Source organism: Chlamydotis macqueenii, chromosome 1 (genome assembly GCF_036417535.1).
Source record: "Chlamydotis macqueenii isolate bChlMac1 chromosome 1, bChlMac1.mat, whole genome shotgun sequence".
In the NCBI taxonomy this organism is placed as follows: Eukaryota; Metazoa; Chordata; class Aves; order Otidiformes; family Otididae; genus Chlamydotis; species Chlamydotis macqueenii.
The window spans coordinates 22,465,295-22,484,133 of NC_141556.1; the positions used below are offsets into that span (position 1 = coordinate 22,465,295).

Consider the following 18,839-nt stretch of genomic DNA (forward strand, 5'->3'; position numbering starts at 1 on the left):
GTATCCAAAACAAAACAAAAACCTTCCCAAACTGGCACACAGCCAGTTACTAGCCAAACACTACAATATACTTGTTTTCTTAACTTGGCTCTTTGTAAATTTTATTTTCCTCTCCCATTGTTTTGTTTCTCTTCGGTGTCTGACAGGAGACACACGTTTCTCTTACTGGAAAGGCTAAGTGCTATCTTCCAAAAAGTACAGTCTGCAGACAATTATTACCGGTAGCTAAGATGAAGGTGGCACAGGAGAACCCAGCAAAATCCCTCATCTTCCCCTCCAGGCTCACGCCAGACTGGAACCAGTGCTCCTGACAGCAGCGCTTCCAGGAGCGTTGCCAGCACCAAGCAAGCTGCCAAAACGGTTTTAAACCACTTTGCAGCTAAAGAACAGACCCAGAGCCACGTTTGTGCAACCCCCTCTGTCAGCCTTCGCTTCATGTCTCTTTGACCACTTAAGGATAAAGAAAATTCTTAGTTGGAAGAAGATTTTACAAGCTAGCTTTTGAGACACCTGTCAAGTCAACACACGCTAATCAATGTGAACAGGTCCTGGAAAGGAAGTTGATCGAATCTCTCCGATCATCTTCAGAGATGCAGTCAAACCTGCGCACCTTCGAGATTCAGGTCAATCACACATCTGTTCTGCACCCCTCTGGGAGATTCAGAATTTAAGTGTAAAATTAGGGCAAGCACTAGCACAGCAGTAGGCTGGAGCATCTTGCTGGCAGAGGGACAAACCTGCTCTCCTACCCAGCATCCCATCTATAAATGGGTTTATGAATACAGAACCTCTGCCAAGCTGTTCATTCTTTCTTTTTTTTTTTTTTCCCTTTGCTAATTTTTAATGCCTCTTGCAAGATTGGCTCCTAGAAGTTTTATCTCCATTAGTAGTAATAAACATTTATTATACGCTCCAGCAACGTCTGAAAGTCTTGATGAATAGCAACAAATTTGTCTAGAAAAATAGAATATAATTTCCCATTTAGAAAACTCTAATGTATTAAAAAAAAGGAAAAAGTGACCTTACCTGAAAACAAAAAATTCACATGAGAAGTCTGTGTGCACACCACGGCTTGGGAGAGAGGAACTCACTTCTGCTGGGACTTCAGGAGGAGATGAGGCAGTGTCAGTGTTTAGTCTTGTTCAGCTGTGCTCCAGCGGGTACCAGGTGAGCCCCAGAACTAAGCCCTGGGCTGTCCCCCTCGCTCTTCTCACCTGGAACAACAGAACAGGCTCTCAGCTCCCTTGGCACAGGAGTGATGCAACATTTCACATTCAAAACCCAGTGATGAATGTTTACGCTGTCTCACTGCTGGAGATTCAACACAGCCTTATAAAAGAGGAAACTGCTGACAGCTGCCATTATTGATAAGCATGGTTCTCTGCTTTTCTCTATGGTAGGTGCCCTCTCGAGATGTCTTGGGGACACGCAAAGCACTAGAAAGATATTTACAGAGCATCCTAAGCCTGCCTTGGAGGGGCCACTTTTCTAGAAGTTATCTAAAGGTCCACAACAAAGCTACTCAAGCCCAGTCTGTGTCAAGAACACTTTATGGTAAGAATTTGACTTTGAGCTGCCAATGGTTGGGTGACCAAATCAACCAGTGCTAATTTCAAGTACAGGCATTAACCAAGGACTTAAATTACCTTGTACTTTCATCTACTATCATTCTCTTGCATCATCTTTTTTTCCCCTTTCCCTCCCAACTCTTACATAGGTCACCATACGTTTTCAAGGATGGATGCCTAAATGAAGCCCTTTATTAAGGCTCAATTTTCAAAAGCAATGTCACCTTGCAGTACTCCTTTGCTTCAGAAATTAACTTCTAGGGGCATATTCTTGAAAAGCCTACATCTATACTTATTTCAACTTTCTGGGGAATAATTGAGTATGGAAAGTAAGATTTAGCATGATGAAATTTTTATTTCAATCTAAAAATAAAAGGAAATGCATAGTAAAGAACTTCTTTCCTCAGCCTCTCTTTTTTTTTTCCCCTTCTCGAAGGTGAAGACAAAGGAGACATATTACAATTCAATTTTTCCCTTTTCAGAAATCCCAAGAAACTCACTACCATATACTTCAAGTTTTAAGCTATGTAGAGTAGACTGCTAAATACTTAATATGTTCTGAGCAACCTGATCTCACTGGCCCTGATCTGCGCAGGGTGTTGGACTACATGACCTCCAGTGGTCCCTTCCAATCCAAGTTATCCTATGATTTTTTTCCAAAGGGAACAAAGACTGGTTTGTACCTCCCAGAAACTGAAGCCAGTCTTTTTTCATGTTTAGCACCAATTTTACTGTATGCATCTTGTCCAACATGGAGTCTTTCAATAGTTCAACTCCATAAGCATTTTACATATGAAAACTCTTTAAAAGGTATTTATAATATTAAATTAGCAGAAGTATCTTTTCACATGTCACAAACTGAAAGGAATTAACACATTTAGGTAAAACTAGCCTGGTAAGAAAACTAAGAGAATGTGTCCTAAGTCCTCCATTAGGTAATGCTAAGGAAAGGCTTGTGTGAAAAAAAAGTTAGTATTTACTGTAGAAGAACTGTCAACTTTACAGGAATACGTTTTCTAACAGCAATTCTGAAATCAAAACACTGTTGTTAAAATCAGCCTGAGCTCTCAAGTCACATGCAGCTGTCAGACCCGTCTGCAGCAGAAGCAGTGGGATCCCCTGCACGCTCCACGCCTCTCCCCACCAGCACCGTCCTCCCGGTAATGCCTCCTCCCTCTGCCAAGACACAAGGTCATGCACAAGCCTGCATCTCTCGTGGAACATCGCATAGCCAGCTCCCAGCCCTGAGCTTCAGTTGCCTCCATCACATCCATGAGCTGAACCTTTTAGCTGGCTGGCAGATTTACTATGCAGGTAAAAGCTGACTTTTCAAAGAGACTCTCAGAAGACAAACTTTCTTATAATTTTTTTTTCCTCCCAAATTCTTAAGTGTATGTGTGTTTCTGGATTAATACTAAATTCCCAAAAAGCTTCTGTAATACAGAAAGATCTTTTTCTGTTTCTCCGTGTATCAGCTGTCAGTAGAGAGGAATAGAGACATTATTTAATAGATGAGATATCTAGGGAATGAAGTGTAAGAATTCCAGTCCTAAAACATCATAAAGACAAGATATTAAAATAAAAAATAAACAGACTTTTTCCATTTCCATGCCATATGGGACTGGAAAGTTCTCCTCAAGTCCAAAAGAACCTTATTGCTGTTGCTCTTCAAAGTCTAACGCTCCTGTCATTTCTGCCCTCCTCTGCAAGAACTGCAGATACCTTCTCTCCTAATCCCAACCAGCACACTGGCCATCAGACTCTATCACTGCTTCTGTTGCAAGGGAACACAGGGGCAAGAAAAGGGTAATCCCCTCAGAAAACCACTCACATGGATCTTCTTCCTTCGTTTTTCAAGAATCACAGGTACCGTTTTATTCTAATAAAATGATTTCAAATAAACAAACACCATCATCAGTTTTAAAGCTGAGCCTTAGCCTCAAACAGAGTCTAAGAGACTGTTGTTGACATGAAGGGCTTTTTCTTCAACACTTCCATAACGTGCTTCAAACCTCATTGCATTGTGGGAACAGTTGAGATGCCAAATCAAATTTAAGCATCCTGGGAACAGCTGGCAAGCAGGTCTGCTGCAGGAATGCGGTCCTGCACATGAAGTCACAAGAGTGGGATTTCTAATAATGTGTAGTAACCAAGGCATGGAAGAAAAATCAGTTCATGAGTTAGCCCTCAGCAGCAGAGAGAGGAAGTTTTGTTCACTCCTCTGGAAGGAGGACAGCCAATACTACTCAAATCAAAGCCTGGATCCACAATCCTCCAAGCTTAATTAGAAGATCATAAAGAGTATAAAATGGCATTGGACACAAAAAATGATCATTTAAAAAATAAATTTAGTGGAATGAGCACTGTTACATTTACAATCCACTCTCTACCATCCACCCGTTTTTGCTTGCTAATGATACAGAGTTGGCTCCAGATGCAACAAAACCTGTCAGTGACCGCAGTGTGTCCTAAATCAAGTCTTGCCTATTATTCCCACTGGCTAGATGAAGGTCTTTGACACTCCTAACACCTCTGACATTTTATAATCAATTGCCAGCCTTTACAGAGGAGAAAATACCACTAGCTCTGAGCGCACTCCAAAAGAAAGAAGCTCTTTTCAATTAATTTTAAGCCTGCTCTCTCCGATAGCCAAAACATGAAACAACGAGGCAACGTAGCAAGCCAAATATTAGCGAGATTGGTTGCTGGCAGCCAATGCCATATTCTATTTGTATATAAACAATTGTAGTTTATCCGCCTCTTTAAAATAACTGCAATATGAATCATCACAAGGACACTAGCAGAGGAAACAGCCAAACACTTGTAGCTGAAGAAAAACGTCATTTAATTCTCAAAGCAACTATGAATATCAAGACTATCAGCACATTGCCAACACCAAATACCTATTTGAGAAATCCAGTATTTTGTGGAAGAGACTCTTCGAAGAGAGGCTGACCTTTACCTATCCCTTTGCTGCTGGTGAAGGATGATGAAGCTCTTCCCGTATACTGCATATCCATCCTGTGCCTGCTTTCATCTTCAGGACAGGAACAGAGACTGCTGCCTTTAAACTATTCTTGCGTTGATTTTTAGCCAGCTGTTATATTCCACTGCTATAAGTGAGGATGGAGGGCTAAGGAAGAGATTTTCAAACAATACTTTGTAAACAGTCCACAAGTCCCATCTGATTTATAAACTGGCAGTGCACTGGATAAGTTCAGCAGCTGGGAAGCCCTGGATTTGACAGCAATGCCCTTATCCAATGGTTCAAAGCAATCATTTTGAAGTAATAGAGGGCCTCAGAGAACATGGGGATCTCTAACTTAAAACCTCCTAAAGACCCGTATTTCGGTCAAAATTCTTGCTCCTGACAGTCCTTCTCATCCTCCAGCTCCTAATTCAAACCATCAGTCAGCTCTTGCTTTTCATAGGAGCTGGTTGCTGTACTGTGTAATGTTTGCATCAAATGCAGTTGCCAAAGGCGCTCCAATTTCCACTAATAGTTGTCACTAGGAAAAGAAAAAAAAACGGTTACATTTTTGTCAGAAAATAACCATTTCCTGATGTTTAGCATAGGCAGGATAATGGTCATGGGCAGCATCTTGGCTCAGAGGGCAAAGCTAGTGGGTGGTAAATGAGAGTGCTACAGAGGGGACAGATCTTTTTCCAGGGGGGAAAGGGGGCAGTGTCTGCTAAAGGAGGCACCCTGACGGCAGGAGATTTATGCATTCGCTCTTGTGTCAGTTTAGGCGGAGGGAATCATTATGCAGGGCCAGCTGCAGGGGTGTGCGCTGCTGTCGGGAAAAATTAGAAGGCTAGCAATGAACTATAAAGAAGGGAGAAATGACAGAGTGAATGAAAACCCCATGATAAACCCATTTAGGCTCTCTTCTCCCTGAGATGAAAGATGGAGTCTAATCTCTTTGGCATATATCCTGGCCAGGACTCAAACAAATATGCCTAGATACGCACAGGCAGACATCCCTAGAATGTGCAATGACACTGTCCACCAAAAGGACCCGTAACTGCAAATGGTACTGAGCAAGAGCGGTTTTTCTGCATGTTTAGCTAAGTTATGGGGAAAGATCAGAGCACACTAAGATGCTTTTGATCAGAAGAAATCTCGTCTGCTGCAGAATGACTTCTTTGTGTAAATACCTTGGAAAGAAAGCTTTTCCATTTGAATACCTCAGGGGAGAGGAGAGAAGAGATGACGGGACTATAACACATTGAAAACTAACTCATCTAAGGCGCTGGCATTCACTCTTGTTTGACTGAAGCAGAACTTTCCAATTTCATGTGGCATTCCTTTGCCTAAGAGAATTTCTGGTGGAGTTGGGAAGGTCTGCATAACTTCTTGTCCTGTTTAAGGCAGAGGTTGTTAGTTTTTTCTCCTTCATTAATACACTCACAAAAATGAAATAATCCAAATATTTCTTAATTGTGATTGCTAATAAAACCAGAGTCAGGCTCTTGGGTCATACCGGTATTGACTGGCAACGGAATAGGGAAAGAGCAGGCAAGGAAAGCAGTGGTCTTTCATACACTCCCCAAACCCCCTGGTTACAGTTCCAGCCCTAAGCCTACCAGGGAAAGTGTCTGGTAATTTTTCCTTTTGCCTGTCCTGACCACTGTTAGAAGCTCCAGGCTGGTGAAACTCCTGGAATGCTAATATCCTGCAGGGAGCCAGAGGGAACAAAATGGGAGTTGTTTGGAGAACATCTTCCTGAGGGAGAAAGAGGGAAGGACGTACTCCGATACCTTATTTAAGGTTACACATAAGGACCTACGGCATTAGCCACATTTTTTTTACCGCAATCAGAAGAAATACACTTTCACCTAGCACACCACATTGTAAATTACGTCACTGTACATCGTTCAGTATAAGATCTTCCAGATACAGTTTTATGAGAAAATTTTGTTCACTTTTGAGTGTGAGAATTAGGAAAAAAAATCCCACAAAACAATTCTACTGTAAAACTCTTCCTTTCCACTATACATGCACATTGAGAAATGTGAGTATTTATTTACTTTTCTTCTAAAATACTTAGGAAGTTTGATTTTTTTTTAAGGCAGTTCTTTTGTAATATTCTTCCTAGTGGTGTAATCTATCGAATATAAAAAAGACTTATGCTATCAGGTGTCAGATTAAGACACCACTGACCACATTCATAACTACGTGGTGTGTTATACAAGCACTTACATCTGTCTGTACAGTGTGGGTCTAACAGCTTAAAAAAAAACTGTGAACACTCAAAAATACAAAAAAAGGCACCCCAAAAGCCCAAACTATGATAGTTTGAGGGCTTAAGACATTGATTCATTAACACTGTGAAGGTATAAATGGGGCAGTGAAGTGAAGAGTGTGGCCCCCTGATGAATGAAAGCAAAGGGAAGTTACCTACATGCATGGTAGCTAAAAGAACGTAACTCTGAAGGCCACTGTTTGATCAAAGTTATGTGAAATACCACAGAAATAAACCACAATTTTTTACAGAATAAAACTGGAAAATTCCTAAAGTACAAAACCATATAATTGTCAAAGTGCAAACAATAGTTCTTACAGCTACATAGTACATAGTTTTAACTATTTTTTTTTCCTAATGGAAGTAAGGACAGGCAAATGTATAATTTTAATATCAATTCAGGAAATGCTTTCATAGTAAGATATCAAATGTATTATGAACGGAGGGAAAAGGAACATGATTATTTATCTGACTTGAAAACAGCACAGTGTCAGGTTAATTTAAAATTCAATTTCAGTTTAAAGCGTTACAAGGAAGAAAGAATCCTATGTATCATAGGTTGTAAATTGAAATCCTAGCAAGGTTTTTCTTCTGCCAACTAGCTGTGTATCAGCTATAAAGCCAGATTGCAGGTGCTTCTTTTAGGAGATTGGGCTGCAAGGCTGTCATAAACCACGTTCAGAGAAGTTTGTAATTTACTATTTCCAAAGGCGTTTTATTTAAATTTTTTTTCATAGTCCATTATTTAAAGGAAAACCAGTGTTATAATAACCCAGAGGTAAGTTCTGCAAGATACAGTACATGACACAAAAGCACAGAGGGTCCTACCCTGTGGAAGTCACCAGGAAGGTCTGTGCAGAACTCCCAGAAACACATATTTACAAAAGCAATTATACAAAAGCAGTTTGTCTGCAAAACCAGCTTTTAGGGTGACACGAATTTAAAAAAAAACACCAAGAAACTTAGGGTTTTTTCTCCCCCTTTCTAGAAAACATACCTACACAAAAATGCTTCATTAAAACTCCGCATAAAAACTTGAACATGATTGCTTGAAAAAAGAGGCAGGATCATCTTCCCAATTTTCTGCGCTGAGGGATAAATACATCTGATAGAAGTGACATTTAATGTGCCTCAAGACTACAAAATGAATAAAAGTCTACTCAGATTTGGTACATATTATAAAAAAAATAGTGACCCAAGGACAACAGCTGGGCTCCAGCTGCCTCTTTCCAGCTCCAGGAGGTTCTCACAAGGTGCACCGGCCAGTCTGATCACAAAGGCAAATTCTGCTCCTCAGCCATCAGCCGCTAATGACCCAGCTGGCCAGCGGACAGAAACAGGACTGGAAGGGCACTGAAACCCCGCACCAACAAAGAAAATAAATGTATATCCCTGACCTCTGCTCCTACAAAAGCAAGGCAAAGTAAAGCTGCCATTTACAACAGCTGGGGCTATTTTTATTTAGTCACATGGGCCTTGAACCTCCTTGTACAAACACTTTGCGAAACCTCCAAACCTTGCTGAGGAAGCAGATGAACACCTTGGAAAGCTTTGTTTTTGGCAAACTTAGAATTTAAGGTATGTGCAAATTGGTACTCGGGAAAGGGTAATATTCAAGGATTTGAAATTTATCTCCTCTGACACATCCACAGCTGGGAACCAGTATGAACAGCTTCCTCATGCAGATCCAATTCACCTCTATTTGGAAATGGAGGGATGTGGAAAACATTATTAAAGGCAACAGAAAAGTGTTTTTTATTTCAGTAATGGCTTTTATCCTGTCTTTGAAAGTTACATAATTACGTGTAAGTTTATAATAAATACCCATTATATATAATCAATTAGCATTTTTCATAAAACAATAATTTCAAAAAAATTTAGAGGATTAAAAAAGCTAAGGAGAGAGAAATTTGATACAGCATAAGATGGAAAACAGCCTTTTTCCCCTCACTTTGTTTTTTTTAAATACATCTGGGCTTCCTCCTGCTCCCATAGCAGACACTGTAGTTATACCCCCCTTCCACTTCCCACTTAAATCCTCACCATTTAAATGGTTTAGTAAACTTTTTGCCTTACTGTGCAGTTTTGGACCTACAGCTCTGAGGTGTGGGGTTGATTTTTTTTTTCTAAACTTTTGTTGGCACTTAATATGGAAATTACCACCACTGCACCAGTATTTATACATGTGGTGTTAGAAAAATATACCATTTGCTTTGATGTACGGCTCTTTCCTTACTTCCTACTCCAACAGAAAACACAAAGGACGTTTAGCAGTGATAAGAAATCCTACTGACATCATCAGTATGCAGTGGCACAGTCAAAAGGTCTACGTCTGAATTACTCAGTGTCCCTCGCAGAATGGCCAAAACAAGCCTCAGTGTTGATTAAATTTCTGTGGAAACTAGGAAACATTGTTTAAAAAAAAATAAAATCACCAAAATAACCCAAATTTAAAAACAGGCTGCATCTGTCGCTAGGAAAGCCAGGACGCAGCATGGGGATGCTGCGCACAAGAGGATACAATACTTGCTTTCTTTCTAAGCTATCCCTTATGCAGCATGTGACTCTCTATTCTAATGCTACTTTTTATTAAAACTTTTTTGTTTGCCAGATGTTGCGCAACACAAATAAGGAGGACTCAAAGCTGGAAATGCCTGCTCCTAGGTATAATCTGCCACAGGACTAAAGCAGCCTGAGACTGGGATGCTCCTCATGTGATGGAGGGAGCCTTCTGCACAGGACTCAAGGCTTCGGTTTCTTGCCAGTGTGATGGAGGTTGGGAATTCAAGGTCTACTGGACTCTGTAGCACTGTCTGATACCATCTGATAGCAAGATGGGCCCAAATGGCTTGCAAAGGTGAGGAGAGGTGATCGGACACAGACACAAAACACGATGTTCTCATAGTAAGGCCTGCCATACCAAACAGGCTGGGTAACAGGCTGAAATGCTGCATCCAACACGAGCTGCAGGGCACATAAAAGAAATAGCGGTGCAGCGGAAGAGCACAAGCAGACTAAGACTTCACATTTCATTTTCAATCCTTTCATCTTTAAAAACTAAACAGATTGTTTTAAAATATTTTCAAATGTTTCAAATGTTCCCCTTACATTTGGTTTGCACACACATGATAAAGGAGCTTCAAATGTTCCAATATTATGCTAAAAAAGTTTTTAAAGTTGTCTCCAAATTGGAAGTACTTCAGAAAAAAAAGAGAAGGTAGTTCTCAAAAAACCCAAATATATAACCAAGTTCTTTGAAGTCACTTTCTGCTCCACTGAGACATTTATACTAATTGGTAGGTTTCTCATTTCATCTTTTCAGGCAGAGATCATTTCTAAATGAGTGAGATTTAAGATACGCTATTTTAATACTGATAGCATACTTAACAAGATCAGATTTTAATGATTCTACGCATTTATGCTGGAGAAAGGCTTTGACTTAGGGGTATATTTTTACAAAAAAAGGAAGGTGGGTAGGTTGCTGTACATCACAGAGTGAGCCTGTTCAGACCATTATAATCACCGTTTATGATCCTATTTTATACACCATTACTTGGTATAAGCAAAAACCTCAAAAATATATAAATTTCAACACTAACACGAAAAGCCTGCAGGTCCATTTTTTCCCCCATTCTCAGCATATACACAAAACTCTCAGTAAACAGATGTGTTATGGAGAATAAACACAAGTAACTTGTGATTAACTCAACCAGATCTGATTTGGCCAGCAAAAAGCTTAGTTACTTCCTAATTTGTTTATTGATCACTATCAATGAAGCAAAAATTCAGCATTCGCATCAGGACTGACATGCTAATTTTTGGATTAACACTTTTCAAATCCGTATTTTGCCTGTGAAATACAGAATGATGAAAAATTACTTGTGATTGCATATGTATAGGCGCCAATAACTACAGAAATGAAGCAACAGAGTTTTTATAGTAAAGAAGTATATGTAGAGCTACTGTAGGTTGCAAGTAAAGACTGCAATGTGTCCAGATGTTAGGCTATACATAGCTAAGCAAATACTGAGGCATTTCATCTTTTAGTAGTATAGTAATTTCAGCCTTGTGTTGATTTTCCTACAGAAATACAAGCAACCGGTATTCAACTTTGAGCCATATCAGAATATGTTCAATAGTTGCAAGTGCCTTTATCATTTACAGCAGCTCTTTCCAAGATGAAGAATTTAAACAGGCAAGAATTATGGATTCCTGCACCATTCCTCAATTTACTGCAGCTCCTGGTTCTGTGCACTTCCCCTCCTTCACTTGGGCCCTGTGCAGGCCACCCTCTCTGGGAGGAATCCCTGACCCACATTTGGAGGACGACTTTGTGGTGGGCTTCTGGGGTTCAGTGTGGCCAGCCTGAGATCACCTCCACCGCTGCTCTCTCCAGGCTCACGACTCCGGGGTCTCTGATAAAGTACCGTTTGTTCAGGAGGACAAACAATGTGAAGAAAAGCCTGGCCCTGACAAGGAGTTAATACATCTGCATCGCTCACAAGGAGTCATGTGCCTCCTGCATGAAAACCCTGGAAGGGTTTCCCTGCCTGCTCAACTCTGAATTGAGACTGTGTGGGAGCTGTCATTTTTGAAGTCTTCTTTCCACAACTTAAACGAGGGTAGAAAATATCTGTGGTTCCTCTCTAGGAAAAAGTGTCTTCAGAACATACAGAAAGTATTTTTTCACTTCACCTACCCAGCCTCGAGCACAACGCCTGAGAGAGAAATGCACAAGCAATCTGCCAACACTACAGTCACTAACAATGCTGTGTATCTCCAAAGCATCTGATGTTGTCCACTTTGATTTTAACTGCTACTCTGATGGAGAGAACCCATATTCTACACCTATAACCCAACCATTCCTGCACAGAGAACATAAATGTAGATGCATTTCTGTATGTTCCCAGCAGAGTCTTCCAAGTATTTTCCACAGATTTAGATGACTGAGAAATTAGTTAACTCACTACCTCCATCTTAATTTTCTTATAAATAAGACAACAAAGGATAAAAGTACATTTTGCTCCCACTAGAAAACCTTGTGTGTGCCCAGAGCTTGTGTCAGTGCTAGTTACTACTAAATTCTCACAACCACACTGCAAGTCAGTCTGAAGAGAAGGTGTCCTCCTATTGCCAGGTATTAATCACTTCACAAATACTGTGTGCCCAGGAAAAAGAAACTGTTGCTTAAGGTATGGGATTAGTGCCAGGATACAAATGTATTACGCCTGCACATTATTACTCCAGTTCAAACATACACTCACCTAATCTAGTTCTGAAATGTATTAACTTCAGTTAGAGAGTAAATACTATTGTAATGAATACCAATAAATAGTCTTCAAATAAATAAGAATGAGATGTTTTTGTCTTTGCCAGGGAACTCTTACAGGGGACTTTCATGCAGACAGAGTGGCCATTCCCTGATACAGAATCCATCACTGTCACTTACATATGGATATCTTGTAATGCTGTGTTAGGAGACAAAGTCAAATGATCTCTTTTGCTTTGATGAAAGCATGAGGAAGTTGACTCAGATAAAAGTAGGGAGTAATCTGTTTAAACAGCTTGGGTCCAAAGTTGAAAATTAAACAAAATCAGTAACAAATACAGGCTTGCTGCTGGACAATCTGACTCAAGTGTGACGTAAAACTGGATGAAATGCTATTACAAAGATATTTCATGCCAGAATATCCTATATGTGAAGTTTATGTAGACCTTCAGCTGTTTGAATTTACATGTGTGTGTTTATTTATAAATCTATACAATGCTCACTGTTTGCTAGTAATAAAATCATAGAACAGTTAGGGTTGGAAGGGACCTTTAAAGGTCATCTAGTCCAACCCTCTGCAAGAAGCAGGGACATCTCCAACCAGATCAGGTTGCTCAGAGCCCCATCCAGCCTAGCATTGAACATTTCCAGGAATGGGGCATCTACCACCTCTCTGGGCAACCTGTTCCAGTGGTTCACCACCCTCATTGTAAAAAATTTCTTCCTTATATCAAGTCTGAATCTGCCTCCTTCTAGTTTAGAACCATTACCCCTCATCCTGTCACAACAGGCCCTGCTGAAGAATTTCTCCCCATCTTTCTAAGAGGCTCCCTTTAGGTACTGGAAGACTGCTACAAGGTTTCCCCAGAGCCTCTTCCTCTCCAGGCTGAAAAACCCCAGCTCTGTCAGCCTGTCCTTATAGCAGAGGTGCTCCAGCCCTCTGATCATCTTCGTGGCCCTCCTCTGGACTCGCTCCAACAAGTCCATGTCCTTCTTACGTTGTGGGCTCCAGAGCTGGACATAGCGATGTAGTTAAGAATGATGTAGTTAAAGAAGCCTTTCACTAATCTGGAGGCAATGAAGAACATCAGAGTCAATTGATATTTATTAGAAAAACAAAGAAAGAAAACAGATAATGAAAGCCCTTAATCTGTTCCCACTGTTTAGCGGGATCCAATCTCTGGTGACACAGTTCTAGCACATACCTATTCAGGTCAGGTTTTTATCTGAACTAGAGATGTGTGCAGAGTGAGCACAAAAATGCCTGCATCTTGCTTTCACAAAATGATTTTTAAAGAACTAGCCATTCACACCTTTGGGAAGACATGTTCAACAAGTCCTCTCTGTCTTTTTAAGGAAAAGTAAAAAATACGCAACTTAAGTTTGCAAGGTAGGAGAGGTAACACCTCCCCACTCCATACATGGAAGATTCAGCATAAATACTTACAGAAGATAACAGAAATGTTGACAAAATAGGTTAATATTGAATCTGGATTTGGATCACTATAACACATCCTTTCTATGCCTCAATAGTCAAAGGCATGAAAGGAGCTGCAAAGAGAGTAAACATGTGGCCTTCAGCTGATAAATGCACTCAGGAAAGAAAGCAAAGCCAAAAATAATTGTTGTAGACTTCTGAGAAAAGATATTAAATGTGCATGGAACATTTTCTACATGGACAACCTGCAAAAACCTCCCCATTAACCTGCCTGAGCTCTTCTGAAGTAAAAACAAGCCAAAAAAACCCCAAAGCACCTTTCAATTTCCAAAAATATTTTTCGATAATAAAGACCAGCAACAGTTCATGCTACCTTAGTGAGGAGGGCAGACAAATGTTCAGAAGCATAACATCCAAGTTTAAAGTGTGTCTGTAAACAGAGAGTTTGTTAAATTATTTAAAAATGCAAAATTTTAGTAATCCTAATGACAAGAAGCACATAGCACAAATCACCAACTTTATAACTGACTTCTTTCCAAAATCTGAATAACAATAGCTTTGCAGATTTTTACTGCTCTTCTCAGCAGTCAGAAACGATGGTCCTCATGGAACTGAACTTATGGAAAGGCCAAAATTTTCCAGAAGGAAGAGATGGATGACAACATATTAGGTGGGTCAAAATAAATAGTTTCATATTCTGATTCATCAAGTAGAATACTGTGAATGGTATTTATATCCTTCTGCAGGGAAGAAAAAAAAAAAAACAGAAAAAAAAAACCCAACAAAACCAAAACAAAATCACATTCCTTCAGCAGTGTTTGGTCTTCCTAAAGATTCAGAGAGGCACATGTCGAGCTGCAGTCCTGTGAGCAGCGTGACTTCAGGTCTTGTGACTCCATTTGTCACAGAGCTCAAAGCCTTTGAACAAAACCCATGACACCCACCTGGCCAAGGGTTAAAGCAACGTTTAACAAGGAATGAGCCTTTGTGGTTCCTGGGATGGCTTCAGGCCCGTAAAGAAACAATTGCATCACGCCCTAATTACTCCAGCTGACTTGATGCACGAACTGGGATCTGTCTGCAAGCATTTCAGAACATTGTGTAATATGGAAAATTAAGGTGTTGCATTATCTTTCCCAGACTTGACAGCAATTTTTTTTCTGCACAGCTCGTTTAAAGTAGAACCACTATAAAGAGAGAGGAACAAAAGGCAGGCCAAAATTATACAGAGGACAGGACACACGGAGAACAACTTTCAGATACAACACTGGACTGTCATATATGGCTCTCAAAAATGTTAGCTCTATATTCCTGCTGCACTATTTCCCCCTGGAAATTCATCTAGGTCCCTTTCAGTGAAAAAAAGATTTGTTATTTTTCCTCAGTAAGTAACACTACAGTTATTCTTGCCTCCTTGTAAAAATGAACAATCTCTGCAGCAGATGATCTATAAAGTTTCCCAGCTTCCCTGGGAGGAATGGCATTTTATTGTTCAATTTGGTTTCTCCATAACATGTGTCTCAGTCTTCAGTAGTGATGTATAAGGAGTTTCGATCAAGCAGTTTAATACTGGGGAAAATAAACTTGTATTTTATAGGGAAAACATACCTATGAGGACACAAACATACAATAGGTACACTTTCCTATATTCATATATATCTCTCTTTATATGTATTTTTCCTGTGTGTGTACATGTGCATTATAGATATCCTAGGAGTAGCAATGGTAACTCTACAGGGTTGTAGCTCTTTCTCAGTGTGTACAGGTATTCCTGGAATTCAGTCAGTGACAAGGACAGGCAAATGCCTAAGACCCTTGCAGGTAGCTGCTCATCCTCCAGGTAAGGCATACATTGCTGGGTAATTTCATGCCAAAACAGAATCATAAGGTCTATATATTAATTCACTATAAACTGAGGCTGGCAAGCACTTACCATAAAAGTGCCACACTGTAACGCAGAATACAACCGGCGGCTGTTTAGGTTTCCACACCTGTTGTAGTTCAGCCCCCATCGGGACCAGACTACACAGTCTCTCTCTCACTCCCCCCACCCTCCGAGAGAATAGGGGGAGATAATATAAGAAAAACGGCTCGAGGTTTGAGAGGACAGGGAGAAATCCTTAAAAATACTGTCACGGGCAAAACAGACTCGACTTGGGGAAAAGTATTCATTTATTTCTAAAACTAGCAGGAGAATGAGACAGGGAACAAGATAACCTCCCCCCATCCCTCCATCTTCCCGGGTTTAACATTATCTCTACTACTTTTCCCCCCCACAAGCGGCACAGCGGGGAAGAGGGAATGGGGGTCATGGTCAGTTCATCATGTGTTGTTTTACACCGCTGTGTCATCGTCGGGGGAAGAACACCTTGCATTCCTCCCCTGCTCCAGCATGGGGTCCCTCCCACGGGCCACAGTCCTTCATGAAACTGCTCCGGCGTGGGTCATCTCTTCCACGGAGTTCAGTCCCTCCAGAACAGCTGCCCTAGTGAGCCCTCCATGGGCTACAGCCTGCTTCAGGCCTCCACCTGCTCCAGCATGGGGTCCTCCATGGGCTCCAAGTGGATCTCTGCTCCTCTGTGGACCTCCATGGGCTGCAGGGGGACAACCTGCTCCAGCATGGTCGTCACCACAGGCTGCAGGGGAATCTTGGCCAGGAGCCACGTTACTCCTCCCCCTACTTCTTCACTGACCTTGGTGTCTGCAGCCATTCCTCACAACAGGCTGGCAGATGTCTCTCAGGATCTTTTTTACATCTTATTCACTTCTCATCTCCTTTCCACTTCTTGCAGCCAGGCCAGGCCGAGTTGGGCCCAGTCGGCTGCCTGGTGGGAGGCCAGAGGGTGAGGCCTGCAAGGCCCATGAGGCCTGCGCCTCCCCCTCTCTGCCCCCGCTCAGCTGCTTCACATCTTCTCTTCCCTTTTTTTTCTGTTTTCCCCTTCTTAAATACGTTATCACAGAGGCATTATCAGGGAACATTCTGCTACCAATCGGCTCAGCCTTGGCCAGCAGCGGGTCCACCCTAGGCCTGGCCGAGTCCACTGAACAAAGGGGAGCGACTTCTAGCAGTTTCCTACAGAAGCTACCACCTTAGCCCGCCCTCTTACTAAACAAAACCAGAACACACACCTAAACAGGGTGGAAAGCAAAGCAGCAGAGGAGCAGAGATGTCCTCTCAGCAGCCCTGGCTCCTGGACTGCCATTTCCAGCACAGCAGCAAAGCTGCTGCTGGGGAGGGGTAAATGCTGCAGTTTGCCAGGCTACACCTGCTCGAGTTTGGGAGTTAGAGCCTCACGCAGGAGACTAGAATTAGAATTTCAATGAAAAGCAAAGGCAAAAAGCACTGAAGCATGTTTGCAGCCTTGACTGCTAGCCCTCTATCTGCAACAAGACAATCCCTTCTCCACATTCCCAGGCCGCTATCTGGGGAACTTTTCTATTCTTTGGCATTCATTGCAAGCCTTTCATTCCACGGTCTGTACACAAAGACCTTCCCAGGTTGTATTTGCTTTCTTAACTCCCTAAAAAAATACACTGAATGCCCACTTAGCACTTTTCAAACCACCTTCCCCTCATTTTACAGCCCAGTTCCACAGCAAGCTCTGGGTGTGAGCACTGTGCTTATGCGTGAGCGATGCTCCACCTGGGCAAGCATGTTTATTTCTGGATTGCAGTGTAATCCTGTAGCATGGAGATAAACAAATGAACAACCCACTCTCACTTGCAAAGGCACCTGAAGACTTAAATTTAGTTCCTCGTCATGAGAGCCTGTCAGTAGTTAAACTATCTTCATCACCATAATGCAAGAACAGGCTTCTTTTTATACAACGGGATGAAAATAAAGCCACTATTAACTAACATTTTGGGGTGTATCTGAACATAAGAACTGGCATATAGAACACAGCGTATTCATTCAACCAGTGCACTGAACTCAGTATTCTTGTGGTCAGAAACACTTTGACTCATCTCAGCCTCTAACTTGGTTAAATTTCTCTTTTGGCTTCTCCATCATGGCTGTTGGGCAGGCAGCAAATGCATTTCCTTCCCTAAGGAAGGTACAGAGCGCAGCTGTTCTTTGGTGGCATGGAGGAAGAAACTTAGGCCTTTTTTTTCCCTTTCAATCTCAGGTCTGACCCATAGGTCACTCTATGTACACAGGATTTTAAGTGGAGGTCAGCAGCTTGTCTGTTGCACGTAATTAAATTTGTTTTACAAGCTTGTCTAGGCAGTAAGTAATTAAATATCACTTCACAGACCGAGATTTTCATTGTCCTGAGTTGCCTGACAATAGGATTTTTCTCAGTCTGGTTTGTTCCCAAGCAAATTTGAAATTTCAGAAGAGCTATCACTGATAATTCTACAAGAACTACAAAGCAACAAGAAGAGTTCAACTACTGATAGTTTTAATGACAATAATAATTAAGTATTCCTAACACAAGTTTCAAAAGTGTATCTATATTTTCATTACCTGGTTGGCAATGGCATTGTGAACAAACACTGACCATTCTGCCTTCCTTTTTATGACAGCCAAGATAAATCCACAGGCAGATCTGAACCACATGTGGCTCTCCATGCAGCTACGTTCTGTGTCATGAGTTGAAAGCACAAAGGGCTCACTAGGAGAACATACAACCAGGTCCATCAAGAGCTAATAAACAAAACAGTCTCACTGCAATCTCTGGTCCACTAAGTCCCTACCTACATCTTCTGTGTCAGAATCTGGGGATCATATGGTAGGTGTGTGGTGTATAGAGGGATCATTCATACAACTCCTGGTTCCTGTGCTTGTCCTCATCATTAGCTGACCTACATAGATCTTTGATACAACTGTTCTCATCTTTGCCTCATGTGTGTTTGCTATTAAGTCTAATATATCTCATAATTTCCATAAACAATGTAATTTACTTAGAGCACCAGTTACTCTTGCACAAAAATTTCCAACATCATCCAAAAATGGCTTCATTGTTCATTCTGATTTGGGTTCCAATCACAAATTGAGTTCTTGAAAGGAAAATGGATGCTCAACACAGAACAGGCACATGGAGTGCCCAATTTAGATGTTTTGTTTGGGAGAATTTTATTAATTGATTTATTTAAATTAAAAATACATAATTGAGTATATTCTTCACAACTACAGAATTCTCACAATGTCTCTTAAATATTTTGTATTTCCCTTGTGACATAAGAGGGTGATACATAATTAACTCATACGTGATGTGATGAAGGAGGGAGAAGTTAAGTGTTTTTCTTTCCTTATTCTTTACTACGTATTTTTGGTTGTTTGACCACTTGTGTGCCGTCTTGCTCTTAGTTTCAGC

The 18,839-nt window shown here is 41.1% G+C and overlaps 1 protein-coding gene across 6 annotated transcripts in view; it reads right to left on the bottom strand.

Moving 5' to 3' along the window:
* The window catches only part of PLXNB2 (plexin B2), a 258,670-nt gene that overhangs the window by 174,608 nt on the left and 65,223 nt on the right, over nt 1-18,839 (bottom strand). For all 6 annotated transcript variants that reach the window (XM_086747090.1, XM_086747126.1, XM_086747101.1 and 3 more), the window contains one exon: nt 1,027-1,214. The gene's annotated coding sequence lies outside the window, so the exon portion shown is untranslated. The remainder of the gene's footprint in view (nt 1-1,026; nt 1,215-18,839) is intronic.